The sequence below is a fragment of the Felis catus genome, chromosome A2 (assembly GCF_018350175.1).
Source record: "Felis catus isolate Fca126 chromosome A2, F.catus_Fca126_mat1.0, whole genome shotgun sequence".
Classification (NCBI taxonomy): domain Eukaryota; kingdom Metazoa; phylum Chordata; class Mammalia; order Carnivora; family Felidae; genus Felis; species Felis catus.
The window spans coordinates 152988999-153004512 of record NC_058369.1 but is presented as its reverse complement, the minus strand read 5'-3'; the positions used below and the strand labels follow the sequence as shown (position 1 = coordinate 153004512).

The window sequence follows — 15514 nt, the reverse complement described above, 5'->3', positions numbered from 1 at the left end:
GGTAGGGGGGCGTCACCCTGTTCTCCCATTACAGATGTGACATATGGACCCTTTCCAACATCTGTGTGTTTTGGCACATGCCCTGTTTCTGAAATTGCTTCTCTGTGTTTTGCATAGGAGGGAGAGAGAACAAAAATTCTAAGATAAAATAGTCGGCCTATCCTCCGGGATTCTTTTTCAGCAGTTTACGTGGGGGTAGTGTCACTTTGTCCCTTCTCGTATGCATAACGTAATAGTAACTTTTGTGAACTATCTCCTTTACCTCTCATCATCAACCCCTTGGGTTGGGTATGATTTCGGGCCCCCTTTTACAGGGGAGGAAACTGAGGTTGGAAGAGGTTTAGGAACTTGTTTTGCTCATCGGTGGTAGTGTCTCTGCAAGGGTAGCCTGAATCCAGGGCTGGATGCGCCCGTAATCCCCATACAGTAGTACCTTCGGCATCAGTGGGAGGAACTTGTCGGGTAAATGGAAATGTCCTGAGGCTTATGGAAGTTTGGCTTCTTAGGTTGGGGCTAATTTGTATTTTTCCCCCTACTCTTTATTTATTTATTTATTTATTTATTTATTTATTTATTTTCTAAAATTTTTTTTTCTTAATGTTTATTTATTTTTGAGAGAGAGAGAGAGACAGAATGCAAGCAGAGGAGGGGGAGAGAGAGAGGGAGACACAGAGTCCGACGCAGGCTCCAGGCTCGGAGCTGTCAGCACAGAGCCCGACGCGGGGCTCGAACTCCTGAACCGTGAGATCGTGACCTGAGCCGAAGCCTGATCCTTAACCAACTGAGCCCCCCAGGCGCCCCTTTTATTTTACTTTTTAAGTTTATTTATCTTGAGAGAGAGACAGAGAGAGCAAGCAGGGGAGGAGCAGAGAGAGAGAGGGAGGGAGAGAATCCCAAGCAGGCTCTGGGCTGTTGGTGCAGAGCCCGCTTCAGGGCTCCGTCTCACGAGCCGGATGCTTAACCTTAACCAACTGAGCCACCCAGGTGCCCCTCCCTACACTTTTTTATTTTGAAAAACTTCAGGCCTGAGAAAAGTTGCAAAAATAGTACAAGGGAGACCTACATCCTTCAACTAAATTCACCAGTTGTGAACATTTTACTATATTAGCTCGTGTTTCTGTCTTTGTGTGTGTTGTGTTGTGTTGCTCACCCTTTAACAGTTAGTTGAGCCGTTAGCACATTTCGTCCTAAGTACTTTAGCAGGTGTCTTTGAAGAACAAAGACACACTCCTGAACAACTTCATAGGGACTCAAAAAACAATTGAAAGTCAGTGCCCTGCTCTTTTCTAATATACCCATGCTCAAATTGCCCTGGTTGTGCCCCAAATGCCTTTTATGGCTGGATTCTTTTCTTATCCAGTGTCTGATGAAAGGGCAAACATGGCTTTTACGATTTGTAACTCTCATACTAGGAACAGTTTGCTTTGGCCCAACTCGGAAGCCCAGGGCTTGTGCTACAGTTCCAGAGTTTCTGTCCCTCCTGACGAAGCAGCCACACACACGCACGTCCTTACTTGACACGTGTTGTCCTACTGGGCACCACGTCTTCGTTCTTCCTCCTTCCTTCTCTCTCTTCAACTCTATTTCTTAAGTTCTTTCTTCTCCTTCCTTTCTCTTTTTCCTTCCTCATTTTCTTTTTTCCCTTCCTCTCCTTTCTCCCTCCTCTCCTCCTCCTCCTTGTACAAGACTCGTTCTTACGCACTGTAATGATTCTGTGCTTCAGCCTGGAAATTGGTGGTGTGGCAGGGGGGAGCTGCCAAACTGGATTCAATTAACAGGTTGAGACAGCGATCAGGCGATGGGGTTAAGGAGGTGTATGGGGGCGGGGTGCTGACCTAGCTGTGGACCCTGTTGCCGGAGGCCGGGGTGGCACTGCATGAGGCTAAGAGGATGGATGGATGTAAGAGTGGCCGGCTCTAGTCCAGGAAGGTATCAGCCCTGGAACCTAGGGAAGGGACGGGGTGCACCAGCATAGAGTGAAAATGGCACTAGGGCATAATAGGAAGACTATGACTTTGAAGCCAAGCACGCAGGTTAAGATACTGACTGGCTGTATGATTTTGGTAAGATTATTTAACTTTTGTGTTTGTTGGTTTGTTTATATTTGAGTATAGTTGAATTATTTAACTGTATTTATTTATGTATGTATTTATTTATTTATTTATTTTTACATTTATTTATTTTTGAGAGGCAGAGAGAGAGAGCACAGTAGCTGTTAGGTGTTTACATGGTGTTGCCACAAATGAGTGGAGGTCTGCAGTGAAGGGAATTGCAGGTAGGCGGTGGCTGTAAGTTCGTGCAGGTGGCCAGCGTGGGGCTGATCTGTCAGTGGATGAAGGTCCTTTGGAAAGGAGTTCAGGCAGGTCTCCTGTTGCTGGGAACTGGCAGGCAGGGAATGGTGGTCAGAAGCCAAACTCTGGTTGGAAGCCATGACATTGGGGATCTGGGAGAGAATCCGGATGCCGGAGCCAAACTGCCCCATCAGGTTCAAGCGAATAGCGGGGTGACTTGGTGCTGAGCCTTGCGGGGCAGCACCTGTGGGACAGCACCTGTTTGAGAATAGCATTAGGGAGAAGCCAGGGGCAGGAAGTGCAGCCACTCTGGGAGGAGAACCGGGACCCAAACCAAGTCTGGCGTCTGTTCTGTCTGAGATTTGCTGTGGGCGTGATGGCATTATTATATTGAAGAGACTCTTTTCCTGGCCCTTGGCTTGAAGTTAGATAAATTGTCACTAGGTATATGAAGCTTCCTTGATTATGAGTTCAGAGCCCCAAATTGCTGGGATGACCTACATTCATTGCCTTCTGACTTAGCTGATTTGCCATAACAAAAGACATAGATTGGATGGCTTGAACAACAGAAACTCATTTCTCTCATTTGGGCTGGGAGGAGGGGAGGGCAGACAGAGAGAGAGAGGGAGGGAGAGGGAAAGGGAGGAGAAGACAGAAAGGGCAGGGGATGGCGGGGGAGAAAGGGAAAGAAAGAGGCAGAGAGAGAGAAAGATCAAAGAGGAGAGAGGAAGAGAGGGAGGGAAAGAGAGATCGAGAGGGAGAGAGAGCCTGCTTACAAGCAAGTACCAGTGAGCAGCTCTCTGGTCTCCTTATCAGGGCACTAATCCCATCAGGGGAACTACACCCTCTCGACCTCATCTTAACCCAATTGCTTCCCAAAGGCCCCACCTCCGAATACCATCCCACTGTGAGTTAGGACTTCAACATATGAATTTTAGGGGGATTCAGGTATTCAGTCCATAGCACCCTCTTTGCATGCCCCCATTCCCAGACACTTAGAGTCTGTATGTTGGGAGGGGCGTTGCTTCAAGGAGAGTGCTACTCACATGTCGAATCTGGAAGCAGGAAACTGATCCAGGACCACAGTTCTTGTAGCTTGTTAATAAAAACCTTTTGCAGGGAAACTCTAATTGACTCTCATAGTACACAGGTTCTTCCCTTTTGTGTCCAATTGGTTTTTTTTTTTAATTTCCTAATTTTTATTATTTTTCTCTCTAGAGGCATGAAACTGAGGCAAAATGCGTTACTGCTGGCTCTTTGTGAAATCGCCACATTGCACTTTCTGCAGTTAGATGTGAGACATTCTCAGGGCACCTGGGTGGCTCTGTTGGTTAAGTGTCCGACTTCAGCTCGGGTCGTGATCTCACGGTTCGGGAGTTCGAGCCCCATGTCAGGCTCTGGGCTGATAGGTCAATATTATTTCCGGTTCTTTGTTGACTAAATTTGCTTTTGTTTTTACCTATTTTCTGGAAGAGCATTACATTACAAGCTAAGCTTAATAGGACATGGTTTTCTGTGTTTTTTTAAAAGTATTTAAACAAGATCTACAATGAAAGTAACATGTATTTTCCAAGTTTTAGGTAACATGCATTAGGATATAACTTAAGAAGATGCAGTTAGCCCTATTTTTCACTTTCTGGAAGAATTTCATGGCTATCCCTTTCTGTGGTCTGTGTCTTTGGCTTCTTTGCCTTGGTTGGCTGGCACCCTTCCCACCCCCGATTTCTCAAAGTCCCCGATCCCATCAGTAAATGTCACGTCCCTTCCCTGGAGAGCAGTGGTTCTCCACATCTGCTCCACGGACAGCAACAACATCTGACAACTGGTTAGAAATGCATATTTCTGGGCCCCATCCCAGACCTCCTGAATTAGAAACTCCAGGGGTGAGCCCCTGGCATCTGGGTCTTAATCGACCCACCAGGTGATTCTGATACATGCTTGCAGTGGACTGAATGTTTACATCTGCCCAAAATTCCCATGTGAGAATCCTAACCCCCAATGTATTGGTGTTTGGAGGTGGGGCCTTTGGGAGGTGAATACGATGTAGCACCTGTAAGAGACCCCAGAGAGAGCCCTAGCCCCTTCTGCCTCATAAGGACACGGTGAGGAGTTGCAGTCTCTGAGGAAGGGGGCTCTCACCAGGCACTGAATCTGCTGGCTCCCTGACCTTGGACTTCTCAGCCTCTGGAATGTGAGAAATAAATTTCTGTTGTTTCTAAGCCGGCCAGCCTGCAGTATTTTGTTACAGTGACCCGAAGGAACTAAGTGCAGAATTCCTGCCCTGGGCTAGACGGCTAGATTCGGTGGACCTATCTCCCAGTTGCTGCTTTTGGCATAGATAACAGCACTTTATTTTGTTCCTCTTCAGATGTAGAATCAGACAGGGTGAGGTGGGGTGAGACTTGAGAGGTCATTCTGGTTCCTTCCCTTTACCACAGAAGAGGGCTTGTGACCTGGGCCAAAACGCTGCAGGCAGGTGCATCCTTCGGATGGGACCCTGGGCTTCCCGTTCTGGGCTCCTTGCTCCTGGCACAGGCCATGTTCCTTCTCTAAAGATAGTTTAGTCAGTGCTCTCTGAGAGCATGATTCTTTGTAAAGTGGCCTGAGGAAATAATTCTGAAAGAACCAGTCAGATTGGCCTAATCACTTGTGGGCTCTCTTAATATTAAAAAAAAAAAAATTTAATGTTTATTTATTTCTGAGAGAGACAGTGAGTGAGCGAGTGAGCAGGGGAGGGGCAGAGAGAGAAGGAGACACAGAATCCGAAGCAGACTCCAGGCTCTGAGCCGTCAGCACAGAGCCCGACTCGGGGCTTGAACTCGTGAACCGCGAGATCATGACCTGAGCCAGAGTCAGATGCTTAACTGACTGAGCCACCCAGGCACGCCTCTCTTAATATTTTAATATGAATAATATTCTAATATTTCATGGGTGTACTCTAAAACCTCAGAATCAAGTAGCTTCTGTCATTGATTTCATTTAATTATTCTACAGGAAAAAACCCAAATGCTTATACTAGCAGAATTCAACGTTTCTCTGTCTTTTATGGCTTTTGTTCACCTATCATGAATGTAAATGTATCTGTGTGCTCTGTGTGTATGATGTGTGTTGAGAGAGGAGGAGGAGAACGAGAAACTTCTATTTATAGGGAAATGGCGAGTTATCTGCAGAGGGTGTGCTTGGGGGAGTCAGCAATGGTCGGACCTATTGAGGGGCACCGTCCACAGCAGCGTCCCCTGACCTGACTCTGGTTTTGGAGACGGTTGCATTTCCAGTGTCTTTGCATAGGCAGTCAGCTCACCTATCTCTTTTCCCCTGTTGGATAATCTCTGTAGCAGAACTGGATTTTACTCACTACTGGTTTCTGAATCTCTATAATCTGAAAGAAAGCATAGCATTGGAAAAATCTGGAAGCAGTCAGGGCATCTGGGTGGCTCAGTCAGTTAAGCATCTGACTTCGGCTGTCAGGTCATGATCTTGTGGTTCTTGAGTTCAACCCCTGTGTTGGACTCTGTACTGACAGCTCAGAGACTGGAGCCTGCTTCAGGTTCTGTGTCTCCCCCTCTATCTGCCCCTCCCCTGCTCGTGCTCTGTCTCTCTCTCCCTCCCTCTCAATAATAAACATTATAAAAAAAAAAGAAGAAGAAGAATTTGGAAGCAGTTTATGCAGACAATTCAGAGTCTGGCTTGCATATCTCAGCTGTCCCCCCCTCCCCCTCTACTCGAATGATCTGGTTTTTCTGGATGTCTTAGAATTCTTGTATTTGTTGAGTCCATAGCCTCAGGTGCTCCCATGTCTGCTCCAAGTGTATGAGAAGAATAAACACCTGAGAAAAATGTGCCCCTGTCAAAATACAGGATGGACTTGGTTGTGACGAGTGCCTTGGGAGTCCGGGTATACAGACTGGCCGGGAGATTAAGTGAGGGTTTCTTTAACATGGTAAACTTAAAGGGAATCAGGGGACATTTAGACTTTCTAGGGATTTGTTTCAGCTGAAAGCAGATTGTGAGAAATTCTTAACTTAGGTGCTGCCATCCTTTGTTCATATTTATTTTTTCTTTCTTTCTTCTACAGAGCAGAATAGGCTAAAAGAACAAAATAAAACAAACAAACAAACAAAAAACTACCCACCAGAACTAAGAGGGGAATGGCCATTTCTATTTTAAGGTTATAAAAACAAACCTAGTAACACCTGCACATAAGGACCCCTGGGTCAGAAATTTAGAGAGGAGGATTCCAAAGGATCCAGGGAAAAAATTAGGTGAGCTCTACGACCAAGGAGTCTACTATACATATAGCTGATAAAGTTAGAAGAATATTTAAATCCAACCTATGAAAATATATGAACAATGAAACAATGTATCCAGAAGATAGAAGGATGCGTGTTAATTGGAGAACAAGTATAAACATCTCGTGGACTGTTAGAAACCAGTAGAAAGATTACCAAAATGAAGCATGTGTCACAAGAAAACTAGAGAGAAGTGTAGATTTTTGAAAAGTATAGATTTTTGAAAAGTGAAAAGCTTGACATTAATTTCTGGGAAACACCTATGGCTGATTATGACACAGCTCCTTTGTGAATAGGAAGAGAGCAGCGTGGCCTGGCCACAGCATGGTTTGCTAAGAGGCAGTCAACAGAATGTAGATTCTGGCTTAAAATCAAAGGAGAGAGGAGTCGTAGTTTATCTGTTCACCGTTCTTGTCAGCAAATCAGAAGATGACATAGGCCATGTGCTCATCCAGGCTTTTGTTGCGGTAGAAGGTTCTGGACCAGGAAGGGGAGGAAAAGAAGGGACAGATAGGAGGAAAGGAAGGAAGGAAGGGGAGATGGAGGGCTCAAGATCCAAGGGACTCAAAGCTGTCAGAATCCAAGTCCAAAATCACCCCGCGAGTGGGACATGCAGGCCAGCATGTGTGATGGCAGTGGTGAGTATGGAAGGGGTGGGAATCCATTATTGAATGAATATTCACGGAGCACTTACTCTGTGTCAGGAGCACTTACTCTGTGTCAGGTATCGCATTCTGGGTTGGGGGGGAGGGAATGCTGCAGGGAATCAAGCAGACAAGGGCCCGGCCCTCAGGGGGCTGCCGTGCTAGTGAGGGAGGTGGGAGGCAAACACATCTGGAATTTCTCAGGAGGTGATAGTGTTATAGGGAAGAAAACAGGTGGGGTGGCTCATTTACCTGGAGTGGTCAGGGAAGGCCCCTCTGATATTTGTAGCATTTGAGATTGAAGGCAGTGAGGGTGAAGGAGCCCTCAACCCAGGGAAAGTGGGGAAAGTGGTTCCCCAAGGTGTGTGTTGGGTCTGGGGCAGCCTTGCGGAGGCCAGGGGTGCCCGGAGCAGAGTGAGCAAGGGGAAGCAGGGGGGAATTGATGCTGGAAGAAGATGCAGGCTGGAAAGCAGACAAAGGAGAGCCCGGAACCTGCTGTTCATCCAAGTGAGTGACACGATCGGAGACTCAATACTCAAGAGTCCTTTATGACAGTCTTCAAATAAGTTCCAAAGTCCAGACCATAACCATCCAAGTTCCAGAGGAGGCAGCTTTTAGTTCCGCATGTGGCAGCCTAGCACTTAAGCTGCCTAGCAGTGTGCTGCATGGTAAGGTCTTTATCTTCAGAAGTGCTGGACGGGCAGTGTCCCTGCATTGAGCCAGGTTTTACATTTAAAAGCCTCCAATGCCCCTTTCGATGTGAACATTCTGCAGCTTCCCCCTGGAGAACAAGAGTCTCCTGACTTTGGCCCTGACTTTCAGCGGGATGGCACATGGGGAAGCAGAAGGGGGAGGTGGTGGTGAGTGGGGTTAATGGGAAGGAGAAATGGAGGGCTGGAGACAGGTTCACGGAGACACGGTGGGGGGTGGGGGGCAGTTGGAGTCCATAGGAATGTGCCCAGAAAAGTAAGGGAGTCTGGCCTCGGGGGATGGGCAGCTGGCCTTGGGGGCCTCAGGAGGGTGTCATCCTAAGATCAAGCAACAGAGATCTGGACATTGTGCTGGCGGGTCAGCCATGGGGGATCTTTCAGGAAATGGTGAAGGACGAGCCTGAGAATTTCCAGGGACATCAGGTAGAGATAGCAATCAAGGTGACAATCCAAAATCTCTGAGGTGTGCCCCTGGGCAAGATAAGAAAAAAACTTTCCTTCTCCAGGGACCAACTTACTAGAGAAAAAGTCTAGACCCCTGATGTAGAAATGGGGAGGGGAAGGAGTGACTGAAACACCACAGCCACAGTTGAGGCCTAGCAGCCGGGTTCACAGAAGTATCTGGATGTCCTGGTACCACAAAGGTGGAAAGGAAGGACCTCTTCCAGAGAGGGCAAAGTCGCAAAAGGCCGAGAGACCCCCAGCTCTAGGACCCTTGGATGTAGGGAGTGACAACTGACCCAATCAGACAGAATCCGACTCCGCTTTGCTTTGACCAAAAAATGGTGGTGTTCTTTCCCCAGTTTTGATTCACTGGACTTAACGTACTTCCCCCCATAATTATATGCTGGCCAGATCTCAGGGACACTGGACAGATTAATTTAAATCAAGACAATTAAGGGCAGTTGAAAATTTTAAATTCTCTTCTCTCTGTTCTGGTTTATAAATAATTTGGAAGAAGGAAATGAATTTCATGAAGAGCATAAAGATTACATTTGAAAATGTAAGTTTCGGGGCGCCTGGGTGGCTCAAATGGTTAAGCAGCTCAGAGCCTGGAGTCTGCTTCAGATTCTGTGACTCCCTCTCTCGCTGCCCCTCTCCTGCTCACGCTCTTTCTCTTTCTCTCAAAAATGAATAAACATTAAAAATAAAAAAGAAAATGTAAGTTTCTTACAGAAACAGGTTTACTTTTTAAGGCTACTTTTCTCCTTTAAATAAAAGTCAAATAATAGTTTACTTTTAAGTTCAAAATAATTGATGAATAAGATTATATTTCTTTGTTAGTTTAAATAAAACCCATGTTTGACTTTAGTAGTGGTTGTGTTATGGCAAAACTGCTCACAAATATGCACAGTTAGCCGGTTGTGTTCCTGTGAATTTCAGATGGTTCCCCTTCCTGATGTCTTCACAGGTGTATGCTTTGGGTTCAGAGATAATTGGTCCAGTGATGTCTTTTATTAGGTAATTAGATAATAAGCTAATTCTAATGATCTTATATTTTTGCTGCTTTCTATCTCTCTGTAAGTCGCAGAAAGGCTTTGGTCAAAGTCCATAAAGTTTGGCAGTATTGCATGTCACAGCTACACCTTTTTCTCTCTCTCCCCCTATATATGTGTGTGTGTGTGTGTGTGTGTGTGTGTGTGTGTGTGTCTATATATAAATATTTTTATTTTTGCATTTATTTATAGTCACTCTGTTTTAAGCCTGCATTGTCATGAGATGTCTACGTTATGAGCTCAGCACTTACTATTTTGTAGAGGTTGTGTTACATAATGGAAAATTCATGAGCTGTGAAATCACACAGCTGGTAGCTTAAATCCTAGCTCCAGCCCAGTCACACCCTGTGACCGTGGCAAGTTACTTAACTTCTCTGAGCCTTGGTTTACTGCTCTATAAAATGGGTCTAACCATACTCTCCTAATGGGGTGGTTGTGACCATTCACGTATAAGCAGAAGTTACTGCTGTTTTGTTGTTTTGTTAGAGGGCTACAATGGGGATTCAAAGTAATGGGAATTATGAAAATTAGGACCTGGAACACGGATGGGTTGACTTTTGAGAAGGGCAAGGGAATGGAAGTAAGTTACTGAGGTATTTATCATCCCATTTTCTGCTGCATTGGTAAACCCAGTAATAAAGTTACTTTAAATTTTCTAAATACGGTTCTCACTTCCCTCGTGGAGTGGTAAAGGATGAAATTTACCTAGGATAGTTTTATTTGGTCTTGAGAACTTTGATTTTACACCATGATGTCACTCACCTCATTTGTGGAATATTTGGGAAATCATTGGTCTGGTTTCCCATCTTCAAGGAGTTGAATGCCATTAGAACACGTGAGTATCTCTTTCAGAAAGTTTTTGGGAATGGTGTATGAGTTTTCGCTGAATTACATATTAGTGACTTCAAGCATACACCCATTTATTTAGCTCAGGGTTCTGTGGACCAACAATTTAGACTTGGCTCATGTGGGTTGTTCCTCTGATGATCTCAGCCGGGCTCACTCATGAATCTGTGGTCTGTTGCTGGTCAGCTAGCTGCTTCTGAGGGTGGCTGGAGATCAGCTAGAGCGAAAGAGGAAGGGAATGGTGGGGCTATGGGGTCTTGGTTCTCTCATCCTCCAATAGACCAGCCCTGGTGTATTCACATGGCAGCCCATTTACATGAGGTAGATTGGGAGGGTCAGACACTCTTAGGGCAAGTTGTGCCCAGCTTCAGAACTTGGACAGTGTCACTTCCACCACAATCTATTGGCCAAAACGACTCAAAACGTCATTACAGGGGCACCTGGGTGGCTCAGTCTGTTGTGCGTCCGACTTTGGTTCAGGTCATGATCTCGTGGTTTGTGCATCCAAGCCCTGCATTGGGCTCGCTGCTGTCAGTGCAAAGCCTGCTTCAGCTCCTCTTTTCCCCACCCCCCACCCCGCCCCTCCCCCCATCCCACTCTCTTTCTCTCAAAAATAAATAAAACACTTTTTTAAAAAGGCCATTCCAGAATCAATGAGCAGAGAAACAGAGACCATCTCTTAATGAGAGGAACCGCACAATATGGAAAATATTTTTGCAACCCTCCCAGATGAGGACTCTATGCTCTATGATCCTCATTGACAGTTCTGGTTCCTTGGAGTCAACAGATTCTTTCTCTTCTGCTTTAATTTGCATCCTTTTTTTGTTTTGTTTTTGTCATTTGATATTTTCAAGACTGAAAAGAGATGCTTACGTTATCACTTCCCTTCTATTTTGGCCAGAGCTCAGGTTTGTAAAGTGCTGGCACCTGAGATTGACCCTGGCCCCATAGGCCCTTCCTTGGATTTTCTCCCTGACCAGATCACCTCACCCAGATCTAGGCAGTGGGCAGGCAGAGTAGGGACAGGTCAGCTGGATGACCTGGCTGGACGCTGCTCAAGGGGCCGTGGCTCAAGAGCAGTTTCTTCATTGTCCTCTGTTGCAGAAGGTCTGACATGCGAAAAGGAGCAAGAGCCTCCCCACTTAATTGGCTGGATCTCTTGGAGCATTTAGACATTGCATTGTAGCAAAGGCTAGGCAGATAAGGTAGTTCCTTAAATAAAGTTGTTTTGAACTCTTTTTAATCCATCAGATGATCTCAAGTGGCTAAGTTTGTTTTAAGTAGCTAAAGATTTATTTTCTGATTATTTTGAGGGAGTAGAAATTCTAATCATCTTCCACAGACCCCAGAGATCTTAGTGGTTTGTCTCTAAATCCGAAACTTAATGGGATCTTTTTTTTTTTAAATATGAATGTTCTTCTAACTTGTTTTAGACTATAAAGTCTGTTAGTCGTAGCCTTGACCTGTATGCCTTGGGTAACGTAAATTTTCTGAATTGTTTTCTGGTCTATAAATTCTAAACTCAACTATATTGCCACTGACTCCAGGGAATTGCACAATCAAGGAAGAAAGAAGGGCCCAGGAGCTGCCTGCTTCTCAGTGACCTTGGAAGTTTGGCACAGTGATGACCTGTATTTAGGAGAAAACTGGGAAGTGATTGGTTCGGTTTATACCTCCTTAAGATGTCAGTGGGTCAGGCCTACTGCAGAGCATGCCAGACATGATGCTTTCACCTTCCAAGAGGAGATGCTGTATGATGATTATTCTTCTCTATATTAGAGCAAAAATTAGTAAGAGCTCATCTGAAATGTTTTTACTTGTGAATCAGTTATTACCTTGACAAGGGAAAGAGGTAAAGGTCATTGCATTTGCCATTCTTCTTTTATACCCAGCCGTCTTTCTCCAGGCATGTTCAGGAGAACTCAGGAAGCAGGTAAACTGAACGGAGGGAGTAGGAATTCTTTAGGTGATCAGCATATTCTTCACTTTCTAAAAATAAAGAAAAATGAACTGTCTTCTCTTGAGTTTAAGGCTTCTTGATTAGTTGAGGGAATGGCCTGGTTGTTTACCTACCTGGCAGGAGGTAGTCAGGGCTGAACTGAAATTTTGGTGGGAAGGGTGACTGTAGAGTGGTTGACTGTAGAGTGACAGTCAGGATGTGGTGCAGAAGGGCAGAGAAAGCAAAGGGCTGTGGCTTTCATCAATTTATCAAACATTTATTTGGCTTCTGCCATGATGAGGCACTGTGTCAGATCCTGGGGTAACTTCCTTGAAGAGCAGGAGATAGGTGTAAAAAAAAATGCACAGAGTAAGTGATAAATTCAGTAGAAGGAGCACACATAAGGGCTCTGGGTGCACACTGGGTGCACAGCGACCTGACTCCCTGGGTGAGTAGGAAGAGGCTGGGTTATGTGTCGGGAAGGGGGGCAGGGGAGGTGGAATTCTGGCTGCCGCACCTGGTGCGCAAAGGCAGGGAGGAGTAACGATCCTTGCATGTTTGGGGAAATCCATGTCCTTGTGTTTGGCTGGATCAGAGCTGGGGCCCTGTGAGTGCACAGGCAGGGAGAAAGGGAAGACAAACATTCTGAGAATTTTAATGCACATCAGGGGGAAATTGGATGAAATTCACACACAGCTGGTTTTAGAAAGGCCTCTATTTTACAAAATGAAACCGGTTCTTCTCTAAAAGCAGCTCTTCAGCAGCTTGGTTAATGGAATTTTGCCACTTTTCCTGCAAGTGGTAGATCCCTTTTCCTAGAAAAGGGTGACTAGGTTCATCTAGCCCTGGGTCATGTTTCACCTGCTTGAACGGTCAGGCGAAGCATTGTGCTGTATGTACCGATCATAACATTTAGAACCTGGACGGTGAAACACAAATTAAAATAACTGTCATTGTTGTTTGGTGCTGTTTCAGTATGGCGTTTCTGGGCTCTGGCTTCTCGAAAACTACTCAGCATGGCATGCTAATGGATTGTCAGGCCCCAAAGGTGGCAAGCACGGAGTGAAATGACCGTCGGAAAGGGGCTGAGACAGGCTGGAGAGCTTCTGCGAGTACGAGGGAACCTAGTGTTGATTTGATGTTTTACAATCGAAAGTGTTCAATTATATCAAAATTGTGCGCTTCTCGTTATATCTTCTTCACGTCACACAATTACTGCTTTTTTATTTCATTTCCACTTCCAAGGAGGAAGCAACTGTTTCTAAATGATTTTAAGGCCTTTTTAGGTTTTTTTTTTTAATTAAAAAAAAATTTTTTTTTCCTGACTTGAAGTTTTACATTCCTGGGGAGAATTGACTGTTCTCCAAACATGTGGCATCTACCAGCACTTGGTGACAGCAAGATCTGAGTCCTGGAATCAAGTGCTTTAGTTAGTGTGTTTTTGAAGCATCGGATTAAGAATGATTTTCAGCAGACTGAAAGGTACCCAATGAGAGAAGATAAATTTTACTTGGAATAAGAAAGTCTAAGACTCCAGCGCTCTCATAGAAGCTCCCTGTGGGGCTTTGAGAAATGGTTTCATCTGTCTGAGCTTCAATTGTCATTCCCTTGTGGTGTGTGTCTCTTTGAGTTTTGTCTGTAACATTTCAGTTCTTTTTTTTCTTCTAGAGAGAGAGAGAGTGCACACAAGTGGGGGAGAGGGAGAGAGAGAGAGAGAGAGAGAGAGAGAGAGAGAGAGAGAGAGAGGGAGAGAGAGAGAATCTTAAGCAGGCTCTATGCTCAGCATAGAGCCTGATGCAGGGTTTGATCCCACAGCCCTGGAATCATGACCTAAGCTGAAATCAAGGTTTGGGTGCGCTGGGGCACCTGGGTGTCTCAGTCGATTAAGGGTCCAACTCTTGCCTTTGGCTCAGGTCATGACCTCACTGTTTGTGAGTTCGAACCCCACATCAGGCTCTGTGCTGACAGTGTGGAGCCTGCTTCAGATTCTCTCTCTCCCTCTCTCTCTGCCCCTCCCTTGTTTGTGCTCTCTCTCTCTCTCTCTTTCTCAAAATAAATAACTCTTTTTCTTAAAAAAGAAAAAAGAGTTGGATGCTCAATCGACCCACCCAGGCGTCCCCAGTTCGTTTTCTGAAAATCGGAGTCTGACATCGCACATTTACATTTTAAAAGTCTGGGTTTCAGGGGTGTCTCCTACATTATTTTCTGGATTTCTCTCTTTTTTTTTTTTCAAATGATTTCCTAATTAGAACAAAATTTTAATCACAAATTATAAGAGAAAGTACCCAGGAGCTCTCACTTATTTTTAGGTTCTGTAAGAATTTTGGACCCTGATGTTCATGTTGGCTTGAGGTGACAGTCCGGAAGAAGGAATCCTAAAATTGCCACTGTCACACTTATCCTGTGGCTCTTAGCAAACTACCATGTGACTTGCTTCTATACATAAGGATCTTGCTGCTTCCTTCCTAAAGGAAATGTCTAGAACACCTCCTTTTTCATTTTATTTATTTATTTATTTATTTATTTACTTATTTACTTATTTATTTATTTAATGTTTTTATTTCTTTTTGAGAGAGAGAGAGAGATGGAACATGAGCAGGGGAGGGGCAGAGAGAGAGGGAGACACAGAATCTGAAGCAGGCTCCAGGCTCCGAACTGTCAGCACAGAGCCCGACACAGGGCTCAAACTCGTGAACTGCGAGATCATGACCTGAGCCAAAGTCAGACGCTCAACCGACTGAGTCACCCAGGCGCCCCTGGAACCCTGCTTTTCCTGTTTGATGGCTTCCTCCTCAACGAAAAGGGAAAGCGAGCAAGGGTTTCTAATGATGGAGTGGTTGTGTATGTACTAACCACTTACAAAAGTCTCACCTGGTAAGGATTACAGGTCAAGGGGCGCCTGGGTGGCTCAGTCGGTTGAGCCTCCGACTTCGGCTCAGGTCATGATCTCACGGTTTGTGAGTTCAAGCCCCGCGTCGGGCTCTGTGCTGTCAGCTGGGAGCCTGCATCCTGCTTTGGATTCTGTGTCTCCTTCTCTCTCTGTCCCTCCCCCACTTGTGCTCTGTCTCTCTCTGTCTCTCAAAAATAAATAAATGTAAAAACAAAAAAAAAAGAATTACAGGTCAAGAAAGTAACTGGTTTACCATGGCCTTCCTTTATTTACCTCTGAATGTAGGGTGAAGAGGTGGGGGACTGGGGTCTCTGTCAGTGGCTGTCAGAGGAATGCTGTTACTGTAGAGTTTATCTGGTATCCAAGAAGAACCCAGGCTCTCCATGTGAGGATCAGGGTGGAGAATCTC

General features: G+C 45.3%; 1 protein-coding gene and 1 long non-coding RNA gene across 4 annotated transcripts in view; both read left to right on the top strand.

The window, feature by feature from the left end:
- CREB3L2 (cAMP responsive element binding protein 3 like 2) overlaps positions 1–15514 on the top strand; it is a 121914-nt gene that overhangs the window by 29758 nt on the left and 76642 nt on the right. The gene's annotated exons all lie outside the window — the stretch shown is intronic.
- On the top strand, positions 7720–13943 carry LOC109497637. Its single transcript, XR_006594629.1, has 3 exons — positions 7720–7892; positions 8893–8937; positions 13191–13943. It is a non-coding gene; the product is annotated as an uncharacterized LOC109497637 (long non-coding RNA).